Genomic DNA, 22087 nt, shown 5'->3' with positions numbered 1-22087 from the left:
ACTACCAGTATAATTCATTCAGATGAAGTCACGGGCAAAAGGATTGTGCTGACTGCTGCTGAACGAGAATGGCAACTAAACACATATATTTATTTACTGAGGGTGCTCCATTGGTTCTTAGTGTAGGCTAAATGTGCTAATCGATTTAAAAGAGAAAGAAAACGAGAGCAGTGTATTTAACACACTATGCTCCTACACTATTATGTGTCACAGTTGGAGACATGGAACGCTGACATGCAGGGGCGGCTCCTCTGCTAAGGCGGAGAAGCTTCGCCCTATGCTTTAAAGCAGTGCAAACAAAAAACAAAAGGATAATAACGGAACGTTAATTAACATTTTAGTTTTAATATTGCAGTTACACTGAAGCCTGATTGTTAGGGTGGGGTGGTGCCGGGATCCCCTGACGCCATGGGAGGCGGTGTGGTGGCTGCACCTTAAGTGCACTTGAAATTTGCACTTAAGGGCCGGCTAAACCACCATGCGTACTTTGCATGTTCTCCACTGGCTGGGTGGAGAGCATGCACAGCCTCCCAGTCCCTCTCTGAGCGCTGAACAATGGTGCTCAGACCAATCACAACGCTGCTGTAAGGCAGCATTGTGATTGGTGAGGGGATTCTGGGAGGCTTTGTGCTTCCTGGTTCCTGCTGGAGGAGAGACAGCAGCTGGCAATGGCAACTGTCAATAAAATTGTCTTTTCTTCTTTTTTTTCCTACGACTCGGACCCTTATAGAGAGCAGAACCCTTATCTACTAACTAGGTAGACTCTCATTATATTTGGCCATATATCATAGGTTATCTTTGTGAAGCCTAAAAGAGAATTATAACCACAACCTCCTGTAACATAACCCGTCAGAAGTGGAGAATTCGTGATATTTATATTTATACATGGCAATTTTGGCCTGATTGCATATAACACTTATGGTCTACAACACAACCAATTTCCCTTGGTCTTCCATGTTCAGGGGGACAACAAAAGATCGCATTTATTCAGAACAGAAACAGAAATATACTTCTACCAGCAGCATTGTATAAGGCGACTACAGAAGCCCATGCTCCAATTAGGAAACGTGAAGTGATCCCTATAAAGGATCGTCAATATTATCCCAGGGGCGATTTTACATACCCTCTGGTTCTGGCAGACTAATTTTATGTCTTGATAAAGGTGATTATAAGAAGGAGTTATCACCGAAACGTGTCGACGCAACCTAAAGCGTATAATTCAAGTCTCCAACACCCTAATAGATACGCTGATTTGGTAGTGATACTACTCTGGTGTCATTAGAGCGGAGAAAGAATATACAAACCTGTATCCAACAAATGTGTGTTGTAACTGTTCTGTCTGCTTGTAATTGTGCAGGTCGCAATTATATATATTGTCTTAATTTTATCTTGTTTTAATTCAGGGATTTAGTCTAGTTATCTCTAATGACTGTTTTTTAATATATTCAAATAAATGAACTTTTAACTTTTCCATATTTTGTTGTATGTATTTGTTAAGTCATAAGGTACATTATTTTATACCTGTTTTTATTTGTGCCTTAAGGGAACCCTTTCTCTTACCTCTTTTTTTTCCTAAACATTCCCCATCCCCCACCACCGTTCCCTACTAGCCACGGGGAAAGAGATTTGATCCGGACTCAAGAGAAGTCTAAATAAGCTTGGAGTCGGTGCTCCATTGGTAAACCTAAAACGGTAAACCGAAAAACTCAAGAAGGGAGAAGGAGTTGGTGCTTCAGATAGTCCCAGATGGGGCCCTGGAGGGAGTGTTATGGTGCCTCCTTGTGTTGCTTGTGCCCCACTATGAGTGCTGCACCACTACTGAGCTTATTGCTCTTGGAAAGCCGAGAAGTGGGGGGGGGGTTGAAAGAGGCCGCTGTTGGAGCAACTACCTGGAATATCTTTCTAAAGAAGCCACAGGAAGGTGTGGGATATTTTTTACTTGTTAAACCCTAAAAAGCATTTGGTGATGTAGATGAGTGGTGGTGGCGGTGGCAGTGATAACAGCGGGTCAATACCAGGGAAGTTGGTAATTTTTTGACTCTGTGATATAGTTGGCTAGATGTACGAAGCATTTTTGCTGTCACAAATGGCCAGATTCACACAATAGGGCAATTTTGCGACCGCAAAAACGGTTTACAGGATGTTACCAAATCACAATTTGGGTTTTGCGATTCAGTATTTGGAATGGGCGTCCCTTCCTAATACCAGGTTAAAATTGTATGTACAAATATTTTGCAACCGCAATGTGGTCGCAAAACATTTGCAATTTACTGCCATTTAAAAAAAATGGTGGCAACCCATTTGCAAAAGAGAGGGGGTCCCAAGGAACCCTTACTCTTTCAGAATGGTTGGCAAAATAATTCTTATTTCAAAGTTTCATTTGTTTCTTTTTTAACTCATTATGCTTTTCTTTAAGGAAAACAGGCTGCATTTAAAAGCAATCACAGACATGGTGGTCTACTGACCTCAGCTGGCCACCATCGCTAGGATAACTATGATTCCTAATGGGTCGCAAACTGCAACCTACCTCATTGATATTCATGAACTATGTAGATTTGTGACTCACAAGGAATCCCTAAATGAAACTCAATGAGTTTCTTATATTAGGGATACCGATTTCCAAATTGTTATTCAGAAAGAATCGCAATTAGGAAATTGGCATTCTAATGTTTGTACATCTGGCCCTTAGTGACCTGTGATTGTACTAAATTGAAGAAGATACTTAATTTAGGGCAAGCCACCAAACCATCATCATTGAGTCTTGGTGCTCTTGTGTTCCTTGTGTTATCTACATTGCTCTTAAGAGCTCTATAAGCTCTTGCTGTGTCCATGTCTATTTTGCCATACATGGTACTATTTGCTACGCCTGGGGCCTTTGCACAGTTGCAGTGGTACTAGTATCAGCTTTGGAACTTAAGTTGGGATGGAGCAGAGCCGAGTTGAGCCAAGCCTGCATATTGTTTTTTTTGGTCTTTTGTTTTTTGGGTGCATGATAGTAAAGTGTAATATTATCAACCTTCATTTAGTAGAGATTGATCATTGATCAGGCACAGTGCGGCAGTGGCCTTTCCTTTGGATGATTTCCCTAAGGACCAGAGTATGAATACCCAGCTTGGTATTTTCTTTTGGGGCCTTGTCAACCTCAAACCCATTGCATGTTCAGAGGTCTAAAGTGGTTAAATGAAGGGACACAATAAAAATGTGACATGCATCAAAGGCTTCTATCTATTTGATAAAGATCTCCATGTAAACCTATATTGAAAGAGGGATAACTTCCATTACCAGTGTACAAGATTCATTAAGATGGTGAGAATGCAGCAGACCTTAGTATAACGAAGAAACTCTTGCCAGTGTATTCACTGGTTTTTCATGTTGTACCCCATATTTCTGGGGAAATGTTTAAGTGGTCCCTTGTTACTAGGTGGTTGAACTAAAATTGGTGACAAGATCAAGGCTGTAGTTAAAGTAAAGGCAGTAGTCCATAACAATGTCTACAGTGAGTCATGTCCTGAAGTATGTTCTGCTGTAGGTACCAAAGTTATGAAGTTAGTTATGAAGTCAGGTCAGGTTGGGCCGGGATGCAGGGATGTTTACTGGTGATGAATCAAACCAGCTCCAGCCCTACTATAAGTTACACTTCAAGTGGAAAATAAACTGTAGCCATCAGTCCACCTTGAAAATGAAAATGAGTTTGAAAGAGGGCAAGGTAGCATTAGTGGTGGAGTAGTGATCCTAGATGCTGACATACATTTATCATGAGAGAAACTAAGTGATAAGTCCATTCTAGATAGTTTAGAATGAAAGGGGGCAGGTGGAGAAGTCTAACATGGCTCTGTGCTCTATGCTTTTGGGCAACGTGAGGATATGAAATATTAATCAGTCTTCGAGCCCCTATGTTGAACCCATAGACAAGTTACAAATAACGAACCTGGAGCAAAATACAATATGGAATTTTCTCACCCATATTTAATAGACATATCATCCAAACAAGATGTCAGTGACCTGGAATTATTTTAAATGCAGTCTTTGAACCCTAAACCCCTGTTAGACAATGTTTACCAGTCCAACTAAATCATTCAAGAGCATGTTTCACATAATTCAATCTGGATGGCATCAATTAGTAAAATATTGGAGTTTGTTTTCCATCAATTGTCCAAAATAGTAAAGGACACAAAGCATACTGTGGACACTAATTTAGTGATAGTGCAATTCTTATCAGAATTATGAAGAAGTTATTATAGTTATTATTATAGTTATTATAGTATGAATAGTTGTTATGTCTCGTTTTGTCTGCCGATATTCTTCATCAAAGCGCCGGGATGCTCCTTGGAGTAGCCGAGCGCTATAGAAGAAATAAATTAACATAACATAACATAACATAAATATAAGTATAAGGAAGTCATGGTCCCTCAGATAACAGCCTGCCACAAGTCGACCCAGACGGAAGTTGTAGAGTTTACTCATCTCAGTGTGCTGTTAAGGTATGGTGGAGAGCCTGAAAATATGGTTGGTGTCCTTTCTTCGCAAGTTGCTGAAAATGATTCCATCAAGGCACTAGAGGCCATAGAGTGTGTATGGGGAGGGGCAGAGATTGTGAATGAGATGAAAAAGATAGATAAAGTGTTCCCACTATTCCAGAATAAAACGCTGCAAATAAGGTCTAAAAGAATGCAGAAACGCAGGATTACAAAAAGGGTGCTGAGGCTCGAATCAATCCCAGCAAATGTAACAGTGAACAGTCGATGGGCATCAGGGAGACCTGTAACTCCAGAGAATATGGAGAAAAGAAAGGTTGATTTTAAGGATTGTGTTGATGTTACACTGTTTGTAGGTTCATGTGCTAGTAGTAGTTGTAGAGATTCAGCACATCAGTCAATGGTTAAAATAAAACACAGAGATGTGGCCCTGCCCAATCTAGGCAGTATACCAGAGAAGACATCTGAGAACCATATCAATGTATGTACAAAGGATCGAGGGTTGTGAGGGTTTCTCAGCATGGCATGATTTGCTTGGGGAGTGGGGAATTGCCACCTAAACATTGTAAAACCGCTGAATAAGTTATTCAGTAGGCAGATTGTTTTCCAGATCATGATTCAGAAGGTCCCCTCAATAGAGGCAGGATATTAGCCCTCTTTAACCCCTTGCATGCCCGCCCCTTTCCCCGCCCAGTGCCGCGCTTTTTATTAGCGGGCGGAGTTCATGACGAGCTGGACTCGTCATGGGCACAGCGCCACCGCAGCCCATGACGAGTCCAGCTCGTCATGGGCACTGAAGGGGTTAACATAATACTAAAGCTTTCCAGTTTTGTTTCTATGGACCATTGCCTTGGTACCTTTCCCACAGGCAACTGATGTTGCAGCATTTTGGTCATATATAATGGTACATTTCCCCTTTATGGTAGTTGTTGAGGAATTTCTTAATTCAATTGATGAATTACGTTAAGCAGGTTATGATTTTTATATGAGATTTTCTTCCCCTTTGGTTCCATTTCACAGTCAGGGGAGGCTTAAACCTAGCAGCTGTCTTTCAATGATGTACTGATTGTGACACAGCCAAACAAAAAATTATGTCATACGATCAATGATAAGTAGCTAGGTGGAGGGGAAGCTCAGAGTATTGTAATAACGAATGCAACAGTAGGGAAAGCGTTGGATAGCGGAGTGGAATAATTTACTATTCCCACTCCAGGGAGTGCAACAGTAGGGAAAGTGTTGGATAGCGGAGGGGAACAATTTACTATTCCCACTGCAGAAAGTGCAACAGTAGGGAAAGTGTTTGATAGCGGAGGGGAAAAATGTACTTTTCCCACTCCACGGAGTGCAACAGTAGGGAAAGTGTTGGATAGCGGAGGAGAATAATTTAATATTCCCACTCTAGCAAGTACAACAGTAGGGAAAGTGTTGGATAGCGGAGTGGGTAAAATTACTAATCCCACTCCAAAGAGTGCAACAGCAGGGAAAGTGTTGGATAGCGTAGGGGAATAATTTACTATTCCCACTTCAACAAATGTAACAGTAGGAAAAGTGTTGGATAGCAGTGGGGAATAATTTACTATTCCCACTCCAGCAAGTGCAACAGTAAGGAAAGAATTGGATAGCGGAGGGGAATAATTTACTATTGCCACTCCACGGAGTGCAACTGTAGGGAAAGTGTTGGATAGCGTAGGGTATACAATTACTATTCCCACTCCAACAAGTGCAGCAGTAGAGAAAGTGTTGTTAAGCGGAGGGGATAAAATTACTATTCCCACTCCAGCAAGTGCAACTATACAAAAGTGTTGGATAGCAGAGGGGAATAATTTCCTATTCCCACTCCAGCAAGTGCAACAGTAGGGAAAGTGTAGGATAACGGAGGAGATAAAATTACTATTCCCATTCCAGAGAGTGCAAGAGTGGGGAAAGTGTTGTGTAGCGGAGGGGATAAAATTACTATTCCCACTCCAGGGAGTGCAACATTAGGGAAAGTGTTGGATAGCGGAGAGGAATAATTTACTATTCCCAATCCAGCAAGTGCAACAGTAGTGAAAGTGTTGGATAGCATAGAGGATACAATTCCCATTCCCACTCCAGGGAATGCAAAAGTAGGGAAAGTGTTGGAAAGCGGAGGGGATAAAATTACTATTCCCACTCCAGCGAGTGCAACAGTAGGGAAAGTGTTGGATAGCGGAGTGGAATCATTTTTTTTTTTTTTTTTTTTAAAATCTTTATTTCGATTGAATAAATCATAAAAGAAAACATACAGATGCATTTAAATCACAGAGATTATCTTAAAGAAAAAAAATCATTCATGAATAAAGGATACACTATAAACTGGGGAGAATACAATTACAAATAAGTGAATTGCAACATAGTCCTAGCCAAGGATAGACAATTTACATTTCATTTCGGCAGGTGAATTCTTCTAATATACCATATTGCTGCTAAGTACTTGCTAATAGCAAAAACGGTAGAAGGAGATAAATCACTTTTCAGCAGCCTATAGGCATCTAAATGTCGTCTAAACCCCCAGCTCCTACAAATGGGAGCAATCCATTTCTTCCTAGATTTAGTGTACATAGGGCAGAAAAACATTAAATGAATATCGTCCTCCAGCTCACTAGAGCATGTAGGACAATTTTTTGTGGTAGGGGGGTGCCACCTACTGGTAAGTGCTCTAACTGGAAGTGCGTTATATCGCCATTGTAAGAATAGTTTTCTCAGGGCGACAGGATTAATGTCATTCAGGACGGTTTCCAATAAATAGTGATCCTTGGTGGTTAAAAATGTAGTGGTCATTGATCCCAAATTCTCATTTTCAAGAGTTGCCGAGAGATTAAAATTGTGGTATAGTGCAACAAGTTCTTTACGGGGTATGGTCGCACAAGTCTCTAAGGGTTTTGTCCAATGGGTCTGTAGGCCCAGCTTAGCAAATTCATTTTTGACATAATTCAGCCATGGGATTTTGCCCAGGGCTGGGTGAAGGTAGAGTTCCATAAGTTCAGAGCGATAGCTCAAAAGTTCAGGGGTTGTCCAGAGACGCCTCCAAAAAGTTAAAGGCTTCACGCCAAGTTCCTCCCTTATCGGTCTTAGTCCCATATCGAGCCTAAGGGGAAGTAACGGCGTGCTAGGTGGAAGGGCAGACAGGTTCCGTAAGAACTTGTTTTCCGTAGCGACAATCTCAGGGGCACAATCAATGCCCCAGAGTTCGCCGCCATAAATTAAAGCCCCATGAGCCTGCATTTTATAGATTTCCAGAGGCGGACCAATCGGGTGGGTCATAGATTGGTTCCATAATTTCAGGATTCCCCCTACCCTTTGATTTAACTTTAAATTTGATTTGACCTGATGATGAGACCATGTAATTTTCTCGTTGAGTGTTAAACCCAAATACTCGAAAGTGTGGACTCTTTCTAAGCTGGTTCCATTTATGCTAGGATTAGGTCGAAGGGACCTGGGGGGGTTGAAGATCATAAATTTAGTCTTAGCCGTATTGATCTCCAACCCCCGATCAATACAGAAGGATACAAAACCATCCAAGACACGTTGTAACCCCATGGGGGTCTTAGCTAGAAGCAACGTATCATCGGCAAACATAATGGCCGAAATGGCAGTTCCCGCAAGACGTGGAGCATCTCTATTGGGTACGTCATTTAAGTGAGAGATGAGACCATTTACATAAAGGCAAAACAGGGTGGGCGCCAGGACACACCCCTGCCTTACCCCTCTTTCAACAGGGAAACTAGCTGAGAGGCTGCCACCTCTCCCACATCTTACCCTCTCATAATTATTAGTATGGAGACGCACCAATATGTGCAAGAGAGGCCCTGGAAGGCCTAAATCTTGTAGCACGGTCCATAATTTTATGCGGGGAACTAGGTCGAAAGCCGCGCGGAGATCGACAAAAACTGTATAAAGGGACCCCCCCTCTATCTTTACTGTTTTCCAGTAGAGCATACACAACCTAAAGATCTGATCAGTTGTGGAAACGCTCTTTCGGAAGCCAGCTTGATAGTTGCTCAAGATCTCAGATGACTCAACCCAGTCCATAATACGATTCAGGATCAGCCTCGAGAAAAGTTTTTGTGCGACATCTATCAAGCTAATAGGCCTGTAATTCCCTGGCAACAGTGGGGATCCCTTTTTAAAGATAGGCACAACTTCGGCGCCTAACCAAGTAGGGGGAATAGGCAAGCCGTCCAGGATGGCATTAAACAGTAATGTAAGATATGGTGCCCATACACTAGGTTTGTGTTTATACAAATCACCTGGTACCCCATCCAATCCTGGTGCTTTCCCAGCAGGAAGTTGGGAAATTGCAAGCTGGATTTCAGTTAACGTAAAAATTTGGTGGTCCCAGCTTGGTACTGTGTGTAATGGGCTCACAGGGGCAGACGTCGGGGCCCTATAGAGAGTGCTAAAGTGGATTTCCCAGGCTTCTGGGGCAATGTTATTAATTACACTTGCGGGAGGTTCGGTTGTCCCAGTAGATACAATCAACCAAAATCTCCTCGAATCTCTTGATTTTAGGGCAGAAGTTAAATTCTCCCAGTTTTCAGAAGCCCATTCCAATTTAGCAAAATGTATCAGGGATCTATAAATCTGTCTCTTGTGTTGGATATCAGCCTTAGGGGCTTTGTTCTTTATAGCACCGAGCAGATCGCTCTTTACCGATCTGCAGGTCTTATTATACCAGTTAGGCTGGTTGACAGGTCCCTTTTTACAAGGAATAATAGGGTTAAATAACCCCGACAGCATAAGAAACAATTCCTGATGTGCAGTTGCCAGTTTCTCGTGATAATTTGGAGGGGAATGCTGCTCTAGGATCACCGCTATATTATTTAGAACCGAGGCGACTGCAGCATAAACTTGGGATATTTCTTTATCATTGCAAACCATTTTGGTCCATTTAATTCTCCGCTTATTATTAGAAAGAATAGCTGAGTCCGTTGGCTCCGAATTAGGTGGTGACGCCAAATCTAGAGGGGACAAACCAGATAAGGAGACATCCAATATAAGAGGATTATGGTCGCTCTCCCCCCTTGGGATGACTTGAAAATCGAGGACTCTATTCCAGTCCTTGGCTTGAACAAAAATATAATCAAGCCTGGCCTCTCTACCTGGTTTATTAAATGTGGGCTTAGGAGGGTTATCTAGAATAGTTCGACCATTGCAAGCCCTAATAGAGTGGACCATTGTCAAGGAGGTAATCTGGATAGCCAAAGGTGTCCAGGCCCTAGCCATTGGACCAGAAACCTGAGGAATATTCCAGATTTCGTCCTCTTCCAGGTTTATTTGATCCACCAAGCCCTCGAGTGGTTCAAAATGAGAGTTAAAATCACCAGCTATAAGAAGCGTTATGTAGTCGGGTATTCCAGTTAAAACATTCGAAAGGGCCTCAATCACCCGGGATTCCGCACAAAAATTCACGGGTCTGGCGTATACATTAATCACCGCCAGTTTGTTATCTAAGCCCCAATCCAATATTAAACATAGAATATCATCAGACCCAGTTTCAAATTTAGTAACAATACATCCTAGGTGAGTGGCAACCCAAGTAGTCAAACCGCCAGAAGGGCGGCCACGTCCGGCCCACACCGCCAGAATTGAATAAGTAGCATAACCCAGTCGATGGTAATCTTGTCTTGCCCAGGTTTCTTGAAAACAACAAATTTGGTGAAGATCTATAAAGGAGCCCCAAATTGGGCAGTCAAGTTTACTGGGTAGACCGGCTATATTCCAAGAAAGCACTTTATGTTTTGTTGTGCAATTGGAAGGAGCTACAGGAATTTTGCAAGCAGGAGACTCACACAAATTCGGAGAAGTAGGAGTGGTAGTGGGAACAGAAGTAAAAACAGGAGAGATGGGATGGTAATTAGAAAGTGGAAGCAATGGAGGCGGTAAAACTGAAGTAGAGCCTTCCTGGGGAAGTCAATCGACATCCTCGAGACAGGCATACCTGTTGAAGGTTGAATAGCCAGCAGACAAAGGCTCATCAAAATAGACGCGCCTAGGCCTGCCTCTGGCCCCATTGCCCCCAACTTTGAGCCAATTATCATCTGTGTCATCCTGGAAAAAAGTGTGGATTGGGGGATAGAAAAAAGACAGGGGCAAAGAATTAATAAGGGAAGTATTATTACCACCAGTCCAATTAAGAATATAGGGAGCTGTTGAGCGGTTGCTGAAATTAACCAAAATACAGTCACCCTTAATATTCTTTGTAGTGCTACCGAGCCAAGGAACCCTTCTAACCATTAGAACCTGTGACCTTACGTTTGGAGGGAGAGGCCTATGCTTGTTGAGCCAGTTGATGACTTTGTTTTTTAGAGATGCATAGGATTCAGTCGATGAATTGACAAGTTCCGGGACTCCTGTTAGGACAACGACATAAGGTGAGGCTTCTGGTGGGAGATTGATTATATTTCTCCTATTTGTTAGGGCCGTATTTGAATTAGTGTTGGCTCTTGGGTCCTTGTTATTTTGGTCCGAATCTACATGTTGTGGGTTGGGCACTGTAACTATGTTCTTAGTTTGGGATTGTGATTGACATTGTGGAGGCACAGAGGATGTATGTTGTAAGGCAGGGAATACCAGCAGAGAAGTAGTTGGAGTAGGTTCTGGTATATTTGACATAGGATCATGGGGTCCAAGTGGAAGGATTTCCTTCCTTTGGAGTAGGTTTGGAGAGCCCATGGGAATAGGAAGGGAGGAAAAATGTGGGTCCGCTTTTCTTGCTTCACATACAGCACACGGTTTGGTTCTGCTCGCTAGTACATTTACCGGGGCTGTAACGACCCTTTCTATTTCCTTAAGCCTAATGTCAATTGCATCAAACCTAACAGTCAATGAAGTAAGGAGGCCCTTGATAGCAGTTTTTACAATATCATTATATCGGCAGGAGGCCTCATCGGGTTCTAAGTCACAATCAGAGACATGTAAGGGTGTATTAGACGTCAATACAGTTTGTTCTAATGGTGGTTTGAGAATGCCACTGTTGACTTGGGCAGGCCTAGTACATGTTGGAATAGGTGCTTTAACAGTACTAGTATGGGGTCTATCAAGTCTAGGTTTTTTCCCTCTCTTAATAGCCCCCTCACGTTTCCTTTTTGGAACAGCACCCTCCTCAATATACTGTGCTCGATTTAGCATCTGGTCCGGCAATCGGGAGTGCATAATATAATCCGTACCCTCAGGGATTGGTTGAAGAGTATCTCTACATGAGGGGGAACTAGATCTTAAGTCACATAATACAGATTCAATTGTACGATCAATACTGTCCATCAATGCTGCTTGTGAGTCATCGAAGTTTGTAGGAGAGCCTGCAGATGCGATTAAGCCCAAAGATGACCTACGTGTACTGGCAATTCCGTCAGATAGACGCCTTTCTAGTAAATTCAGTTCGCCTTGGATTACAGAGTTCGCCCTGATGATAAAATTATCCAGTGTTCCAGATACTATCGGTTGCACTTTCGTTAGTTTACCTCGTGTATCCATAGTGACTTGCTTCCTTGTGCGGGGCGAAAGAGTAGAAGAAAGGGACAGGGCCCGGTCCGGTCTTGTCCGTGCTTGAACGGGCTTAAACGGGCCCGCCCTTTGCCCGGGCTTCGCCCCGGACTACGCCCCGCAACGCGTCCCGCAACGCGTCCCGCAACGCGGTAGTAGGCGCGGGAATTAAATAGGAAGAGGAGGAGCCGGGAAGAGTGCCCAGGTGCGCTCAATCCGGTTGCAAAGCAGCGCACCCTGGTCCTCGCAGTCCCAGCAGGAAACGGGGTCCAAGTACAGCACACAAGATATCTCGATTAAAACTCCTCAGTGATAAAAGTTTAAAAGAGGGACAAAGTTCTCCTGTGACCACGCCAGCGAGCGGCTCCCGCGAAGCGGGGGCCGCGAGGCGTTTTATCAGCGAGAGAGGAGGAGGAGGAGCCGGGAAGAGTGCCCAGGTGCGCTCAATCCGGTTGCACAGCAGCGCACCCTGGTCCTCGCAGTCCCAGCAGGAAACGGGGTCCAAGTACAGCACACAAGATATCTCGATTAAAACTCCTCAGTGATAAAAGTTTAAAAGAGGGACAAAGTTCTCCTGTGACCACGCCAGCGAGCGGCTCCCGCGAAGCGGGGGCCGCGAGGCGTTTTATCAGCGAGAGAGGAGGAGGAGGAGCCGGGAAGAGTGCCCAGGTGCGCTCAATCCGGTTGCACAGCAGCGCACCCTGGTCCTCGCAGTCCCAGCAGGAAACGGGGTCCAAGTACAGCACACAAGATATCTCGATTAAAACTCCTCAGTGATAAAAGTTTAAAAGAGGGACAAAGTTCTCCTGTGACCACGCCAGCGAGCGGCTCCCGCGAAGCGGGGGCCGCGAGGTGTTTTATCAGCGAGAGAGGAGGAGGAGGAGCCGGGAAGAGTGCCCAGGTGCGCTCAATCCGGTTGCACAGCAGCGCACCCTGGTCCTCGCAGTCCCAGCAGGAAACGGGGTCCAAGTACAGCACACAAGATATCTCGATTAAAACTCCTCAGTGATAAAAGTTTAAAAGAGGGACAAAGTTCTCCTGTGACCACGCCAGCGAGCGGCTCCCGCGAAGCGGGGGCCGCGAGGCGTTTTATCAGCGAGAGAGGAGGAGGAGGCGCCGGGAAGAGTGCCCAGGTGCGCTCAATCCGGTTGCACAGCAGCGCACCCTGGTCCTCGAAGTCCCAGCAGGAAACGGGGTCCAAGTACAGCACACAAGATATCTCGATTAAAACTCCTCAGTGATAAAAGTTTAAAAGAGGGACAAAGTTCTCCTGTGACCACGCCAGCGAGCGTCATTTACTATTCCCACTCCAGGGAGTGCAATAGTAGGGAAAGTGTTGGATAGCGGAGGGGAAAAATTTACTATTCCAACTCCAGCAAGTGCAACAGTAGGGAAAGTGTTGAATAGCAGAGGGGATACCATTACTATTCCGTCTCCAGCAAGTACAACAGTAGGGAAAATGTTGGATAGCTGGGGGGATAAAATTACTATTCCCACTCCAGCAAGTGCAAAAATAGGATAGTGTTGGATAGCGGAGGAGAATCATTTAATATTCCCACTCTAGCAAGTACAACAGTAGGGAAAGTGTTGGATAGTGGAGTGGGTAAAATTACTAATCCCACTCCAAAGAGTGCAACAGTAGGGAAAGTGTTGGATAGCGTAGGGGAATAATTTACTATTCCCACTCCAACAAGTGCAACAGTAGGAAAAGTGTTGGATAGCAGAGGGGAATAATTTACTATTCCCACTGCAGCAAGTGCAAAAGTAGCGAAAGTATTGGATAGCGGAGGGGAATAATTTACTATTGCCACTCCACGGAGTGCAACAGTAGGGAAAGTGTTGGATAGCGCAGGGTATACAATTACTATTCCCACTCCAGGGAGGGTAAGAGTAGGGAAAGTGTTGTGTAGCGGAGGGGATAAAATGACTATTCCCACTCCAGGGAGTGCAACATTAGGGAACGTGTTGGATAGCGGAGAGGAATAATTTACTATTCCCACTCCAGCAAGTGCAACAGTATGGAAAGTGTTGGATAGCGTAGGGGATACAATTGCTATTCCCACTCCAACAAGTGCAACAGTAGGGAAAGTGTTGGATGGTGGACAGGATAAAATTACTATTCCCACTCCAACAATTGCAACAATACATACATAATAATTCATTAAATTTTTAATTAATTAATTATATTAAATTACTTCCCACCCTACTCCCCTATAAACCCAAAATTCGGCCCTAAGAAAAATGACACAATTACCATGTTTACCAATTAATAATTAATAACACATTAATTAACACAATTAACAATATAAATTATTAAATACAAAAATTAATTAATTACAATTATTTATTAGTTAATTATAATTAAATTACTTCCCACCCTATTTCTCTATCAACCCACAATGTGCTACGGAACTAAAACTCAATAGTTCATTTTTATAAAATTAATAACTTCTAAAAATTATTCATAAATATATTATAATTAAATTACTTCCAACCCTATTCCCCTATAAACCCGCAACCCTCTACGGAACTAAAATACGCAAAAATTACTTAACATAAAATTAATTACTTCTAAAAATTTCAACCATACATTACAAAAATAAATTATACTTTTAACACATATACTAAAATACAGAACACTAAAATAAATTTCGATATTATTACCAACGATATTTTGACTGACGATAATATTAACTTCGATATTAACAAAAACGATATTTCTTACCTGCATGTCGATATTCTGGTCAACGATATTCTTGCAAGTCGATATTGTGTCACATCGATATTTAAACATTGATATTATGGCACATCGATATCTAAACATTGATTATGACTCTATACCATTTCTCCACTGATATATGGACAGTTGACAAATGAGAACAGAATACCAAAAGTTTTGTATGGAATGCGACTAAACACTTTGTAAATATGAAAATATTGGGCCTTATTTAGAGTTTGGTGAGGAGGTTATTCAATAAAAACCTGGTGGACCTTCCATCTACCATATTATAAATGCCACAATCTATAACGCGCTTGTGATACTTATAAAACTGCGGACGGGATATTCGCCATGTTTTGATGGAGAATCACGTCTGCTAAACTCTAAGTAAGAGTTCTTTCTACATCAGAAATGTTAGCAAAAGGAATAGATTTGTCATAGGCACTGAGCACAGAGATAAATAGCAATTCATATGTATGCAACTCTGAAGAGGAAACATGAAACTAAGGGACATCTTTAGAATAAAATGTCGGAGAGCGGAGCTGTGCTAAATTTGAAAGTGCGGTGCTATGACATTTTCAAAATACAGTATTCACAAAAATACGTCGCACACCTATGTTTCCCCTAGTGCTGGCGCAAAAGAAACTACCTAGCACCAGCGCAGGCACCCTACCGCCATGTTGCAAGGGTGCCCGCTGGGACGATTGTTTATGTGCAGAAAAGGACACCTTTCTGCACATAAAGAATCAGTAATCGCGAATTGCACCTTGTATGTGTGCTGCAGAATGAATGGAAAGACCAAAAAAGGAGGATAAATTAATAATTTCTCCTTGTTGCACCATTCTTACTCCTGACATTTCATGGCATTAGTTTTTGGCAATACCTCAGCCTTGTACATCTGGGGCAAAGTCCAAAAGCAATGGGTGTTGCGGTGGAACACCCACAGCAACACCCATTGCACGTCCCTTTGCCGCAGAGAAGTGCAGCGGAAAGGGGTATATTAACAAGGTGGCATTAAGCCATGCAAAGTGGCTCAGCCCCACCTTTTAAACAAGGAAAAGGGAGCTGTTCCACTGGAGCGTCATATTATGATGATGGCAGTGGAATGCTTTTCCATGGTGGACACTCCGCCATGGAAAGGCATGCTGTGTTTACTTTGGGGGCCCATTGAGGTTCCCACGGGGGTGGGGGGCTGCTCTTGGGGGGTACCCATGGGTACCCCCCACATTGGAATTCACAGGTGACAGGCACCGCGCGGTGCCTGTCACATTGTGCATGCCAATGCACAACATGCATTTGTTGCATTGTGGCGGGTGCTGCTTGCAGCACTGCCAGCCACAATGTGTTATATGCAAGATGCGACCTCCAGGTTTGCGGTCGCATCCTGATTGCCATAGCAGGACCGCCACACCTATGGCGGTCGGTCCCGTGTACCATTACGGTGTCCGCCCGCCAACGTAATGGACCCCTAAGTAATTTATCAGGAGTAAAAAAAAACAATTAAGGGAAAAAAACTGTTTTGTTATTATTTAACATATACCCAGAGACATGAAGATAACTGCTATAATAAGAAGAAAGAGTTGCACAGCAACAGATGGAATCCCAATAAATTGGAGTACATCATCCACATCTGCTGTTGTTTTTAATACTACATAATTTAGAATAATGCCTATATTATTATTAGTTATGAATGAGACATAAAAATGTCTAAGTGACTAATACAAATAGGCCATGAGAAGCATTGAGGCCAAATGAAAAGATTGCATTGTTTTAATTAAAAAATAAATGTCAGTTAGACATATTAAATTATTTTCTGCATCTAGAGCTACTACAATAAGTGAAGGCTTCACATTGTTAATAAAAGAAAGGCAATCACGAACAAGCTCAGTAATATGAGAGGGTAGCTTGAATTAGAATTCCTTAAAAAACAGAAGACAAGAGGATTTTGGCAAAACAGGAACAGTTTTATTTAATTAAACAATTAGGCCAGGAGACAATTACAGGCTTGAGGTCTGAGTACCGTTCTAATTTACATTGGGTTCCCTTTAGTAGTTTATATAGTTTTAAACCAAGCCATAAATATATCTGGCTTACCATATGTGGTGAGGAAAGTTGATTGCTGCCTTTAGAGTCATAAATTGATGGTCAAACGATTGCTACAGGTGGGTCTCGACCTTGAGTGGACACGGTGTAGCCAGTGGTAAATGTGTCCAAATGTCTGGCATGGGATGCACGTGCTCACCACGTGTTCTAGGCCCTGATTAGCTATGTGTTCCTAACTCATGTGGCATCTGACTTTGTGTTGTTTTCCAAAGTGCACGTAACACCTTGTGCCATGTGTGCTTTATTGGGGGCAATTTCCCCAGACTATTCTGATGTCACTGCACCTATCTGTGGGATAGGTCAAGAATTTCCTGCCCATGTGTTTGCCTGCCACACATGCACCCTCCCATCTTTGACTCATCAATCCAGGATCTTGGTCCCAGCTCGCAGGACCTGCATGATTACATACCTGAGTGTCAAGGTAGATGTGGAGTGCAGGATGGGTGATTTTTTTAATAGGGATGATGAAGATAAAGAAAGAGGACACACCTCCTCAAAATAAAGCTTCTTTTCAGAACAGAATTGCGGCTTTAGGCTCTAAATATGTCACAGACAATGCGAACCCTCCTCCTGAACAGGAGTTTGTTAATGACTCTCCTTGACAGCGTGGCAGAAGTCACCATAGTGTACCAGAATCTCCAGCAGGTTCTGACAGTGAGAGCAACTGATACTTTTGTCACAGTTGTGATCCCAGGTAGACGCGTAGCCCCTCCTGAAAGATTGTATAATCTAGGTATTCAAATTGTGAGTGATGTATAACACACCATTAAAGCAATATTCTGGGAAAATGTAACTTTGTCCTAAGACATCCTGTTAGCGGAAGTCACGTGGCCCCCACAGTTTGTGCAGACATCCTCCCAAGGAGAGGATGTTATACTTTCTTTCTTTTCTTCTCTTGTCCCTGAATAAGTAAAACACACTTATTCAACAGAGTTGGGCTCTTGTACTAGCCCCTGTGCTCTATCGCAATCATGTGGGCTGGGATAAGGATTCTCCTTATCATGTTAATCCCTTACGGTCCAGCCCGCAAGTGCAAACACAATGCCACATAAAATGGGATGTGAAATCACCAGGAAGTAATTGAACGATGAATAATCCTCTTTTTCCTCTTTTAAAACCAGATCATTCCTATTAGACTACAGACATTTCAATAGTCATATACAAGTATTTGCAGTGCGAAACACACATAGTATGGCACTAATTAACAATATAGTCCGTAAAAAATACAAAACCACATTAAACATTTCCAATTTTTTTTTCAGCCATAATCTAGCGCCTGAAAGCACTACTGCAGCCTCCAAATAATTTAAGGAAATTACTGTTCCTGCTAGGATTTCTTAATTTTGGTAGAACATATATACCTGATTATGCACAACACATTAAACCACTTTATGAATTAATATGTAGTGAATTTTTAACTACACGTTGGATATCAGAACATGCAGAGACACTTAGATCTTTGCAATCCAATTCACTAGCTATGAGACACTTACATACACATGGCAATACCACAAACACGGTCATCTAGATTTTACCGGGTGCAATTGGATTTATATACATTACTTTTAATGAATGTGAAACTGTGCCGATTGCATATAAATTGCATTGATATTCCAATGCATTTCGCTTCGACTGGAAAAATACTGATTGCCGTGCAGATGGCAATCCTTAAAGAGAGGCCATTTGCACATGGAAAACCCTTTCTTGTTGTTACTCCCATGCCGGCCTTAGAGGCTGTCACTAAAGCTAGCATTTCAAAAGCTAAAGCCCTCTATCCTAGTTGGATACAGTGGACAACATCCTTAACAGCTGTTGCTGTAGACATTGTCTTTGACCCATCCTCACAGACAAGGAATTCCTATAGTACTAGCATATTTATCCCATGGCCTCTTCAATTTTGCCTCTTTTCCAGTATAAATATATTATTTACACTGATGGTTCAGCTCAACCTGCAATAGATTCTAGGCAGCAATATTTAGCTGTATGTGCCACTGTTATTGATGGTATGTTGTACGGTAAATTCCAACCTAAAAAAACTTTCACACATTCATTTGGTGACTGCACTGTGCATTTGGTTGAACTAAAAGCATTACTTTTTGCACTTGAATGTACAAATCCTGAATTCTTCATACTTTTAGTGTGTGATTCGTATTACTGTGTACACTCCTTTAATGATGATTTATATTATTGGCAGCAAAATGGATTCAAAGAATACAAAGGCAACACAATAAAGTATAAGACATTTTGGTTTAAGGTGGCACACTTCAAAGACAGGTTGCCACAGATACATTCAATGCATGCGTAGATTCATCAGCCTATGGGACCACACATTGTATGGAATGCCTTGGCTGATAAAGCAGCCAAATCTGCAGTAGCCACAGCTACTGTTGCTGCAATTACTTGTTTTCAAACAAGGATAGATAGTGATATCTTGACTTCCATTAATGCAAGCAAAGACGGCATCTTTACCTAAGATCTTCCCATCTAAATATTCTTATCACTTAAGTGAGAAAAATGTCCCTTCTGTTCTAATTCCTGGGCTTGGTGATTGTTTGATTCCCATTCAAGACTGCAGACTTGTTTTAGTTATAGCTGCACACGAAGGTGTTGCTTCTGCCATGTGGGGTATTGCAACCACAATATCCTTGCTACAGCAAGGTTATTGGTTGCGTGGCCTTTATCAGCAGGCCAAAAAATATGTCCTGTGTCAATTAATACTTCCACCGTGGCCCATCTACTGTAGACACGCCTGTTGATCTCCAACAAACTTTTTGACTGCATTTATTTGGACCATCATGGTCCTCTTATTTTGGATGCTAAATTTATTTATTTCAGTTGCAGCTGATTCCTGCCCTAGATTCCTCTGGGTTTGGCCACAGCATTCGGCTGACACTCACACTGTTATTAAAGACATGCAAGTCTTGATCGGGATGCATGCTTGAAGTATACTCTAAAGAAAGAAACAATGAACAGGAGTAAACCCGTTTTCCCAGCAGAGACCGGGCAAAGGTTTTTAACACAACAACAATGTCTCAACTGGATATCATTTAAAATAGCAAATTTAAACACAGTGATATAAATCACAAAGGGAAGGGGAAAGAAGGAAGGGAGACCACAAGAAAAAATTAGAAAAAGGATATATATTGTAGGTAGTTAACAGCACTACGGTACAATCAAAGTACAAATGACCAAAAATACAAGTGAGCACTGGGCGTGCTGGTGATAGTGAACGGCGCAGTGACACAATGAGTGAAGACAGCGTGAACGGCGAAAAACAATTATAATGACAATGTGGTCAAGGAAAATGATTATATACAGTCTAGTTTGAACAAATTTTTAAATGACCACAGAGAAGCCAAAGTTCTTTGCTGATGATTGTCGACGGCGTTTCAGCCTGATGTAATTTCAGGCCATCATCAGGACAATGGTCATAGTTTAACGTATGCTGTATGGACAAAGGAAATGTAGAGTATTTAAAAATTCTCAGAGAGAAAAGGAGTGAAAGTGACACAAAAGTAAAAGAAGGAGAAAGGTACATGGGCGTAATACAGGTAAGTGCAGGGAATCCAATAAAGGTGGAGTGTACGCAGGCATAAATCAGCACAAGATCTAGGAAGAAGAGGGAGGAGGGGAAGACACGGTTACTAAACCAATTATTGAAACATATAATAAGGGAGGAGGGAGGATGATCTCGTAGTTACCAAGGATTAAAGCAGTCGATGGTCAGCGTCAAAAAGTGCTGTGGCCGGGAACAATGGATCTCCTTGGGCCAGGCATAGGAGTCAAATCTGTGCGTGAAAATGGAGGGAGGAGCGTTAGGGGAGTGGAGGGTAATTACAAACCGAAAGCGAATTCATCCTAAACTGTCGGGTCTTACCGCGTGAGGATTTGGAAGCTATGGGTCCACGGGTGATTAAATCGATGGATGGGAGCAAAACCTGAGAGGTCAAATTGGACTGTGGCCGGGAACAATGGATGTCCAGGGGCCCGGCATCGGAGTCAAATCTGTGCGTAAGATTGAAAGGAGGAGGGTTAGGGGAGTGGAAGGTAATTACAAACCGGAGGCGAATATGTCCTAAACTGTCGGGTCTTACCTCGTAAAGATGGGTCCAAGGGTGATTAAATCAATGGACGGGAGCAAATCCTCAGAAGTGAAAAGGCGGGCGAATGAAGCGTCCGTGCCGATCGCGGCGTACGTATAGACAACACCATTAAAAGCCAAATGCAACAGTCAGAAGGTGCCCCGGGGGGAACAGTTGAGGTGGGAAGGAAGGGAAAAGGGACAGTGATCGTATCTGAGAGTGAACGGTTCGAGGCTGGTGTTAGCCGTATTAAGACACATAAATTTTACATTGATATTAATCACATTGAAAACATTTATATAATTTATATTTCAACAAACAATACAAATCTAAATAAATTCGCCAAATAAGAATGCAGGAAAAAGGTAGGGTTGGGGGAAGGTGGGGGGGGGAAGGGGGGTGTTTTGGTTCGATGGTCGGTTCGGGAGAAAGTGGGGGAGGGGGGAAGAGGGGAAGGGGGGGAGGGGAAGGGGGGGCAGGGAAAGAACAAGAATCAAAAAACAGATTATTAAGACACAACATTAATTGACATTGGGAAAATGAATAGTTAACACCAAATATAAATAAAGACATACGTAACAATTATATTTATACAATGGTTTGACATAATACAATTACGGAGGTGGCATATCCATAGTATATTGGGCATTACTCTATACATTGTGAGAAAAAAGGGGGGAAAAAATTAAATAAAGTACAATGGACAGACTAGTCCCTGATATGTATCTGAAAAGAGTCAGCATTACTACCAGAGATAATAGGCCACAAATTAAATTTATACATTGGTAACATATATCCCAAATAAAAAAAGGAAAGAAAAAAAGGGGTGGTGGGGTGGGTGTAGGGGGGGAGAGAGGAGGAAAAGGAAAAAATTGATAAAAATAATAATAACATATGGACTGGCGGGTTGTTCATATAATAAAAAACAATCTCGAACCCAGCTCTATTAAAAGACATTCGCTGGTTTTACGAGATTTTTATCAAGTACTCTTTCACCACACGTCACCTCACTTTTTTATTCACGATCACTACTGAGACTACCAGTGGTACAACCTCCGGGTGGAGGAAGCATTGGATTAACCCAATGATGATGCTGTCACGTTATAACAATTGAGCGGAGAATCAAGATATACCGCCTTATTCGATCTTTGCTAAACGTGAATGAGGGTTTCTTAAACAGTACCAAGTACTGACCTTGCATACCC

The sequence above is a fragment of the Triturus cristatus genome, chromosome 6 (assembly GCF_964204655.1).
Source record: "Triturus cristatus chromosome 6, aTriCri1.1, whole genome shotgun sequence".
In the NCBI taxonomy this organism is placed as follows: domain Eukaryota; kingdom Metazoa; phylum Chordata; class Amphibia; order Caudata; family Salamandridae; genus Triturus; species Triturus cristatus.
The sequence above is the reverse complement of the archived record's forward strand: the minus strand, read 5'-3'. Positions refer to the sequence as shown.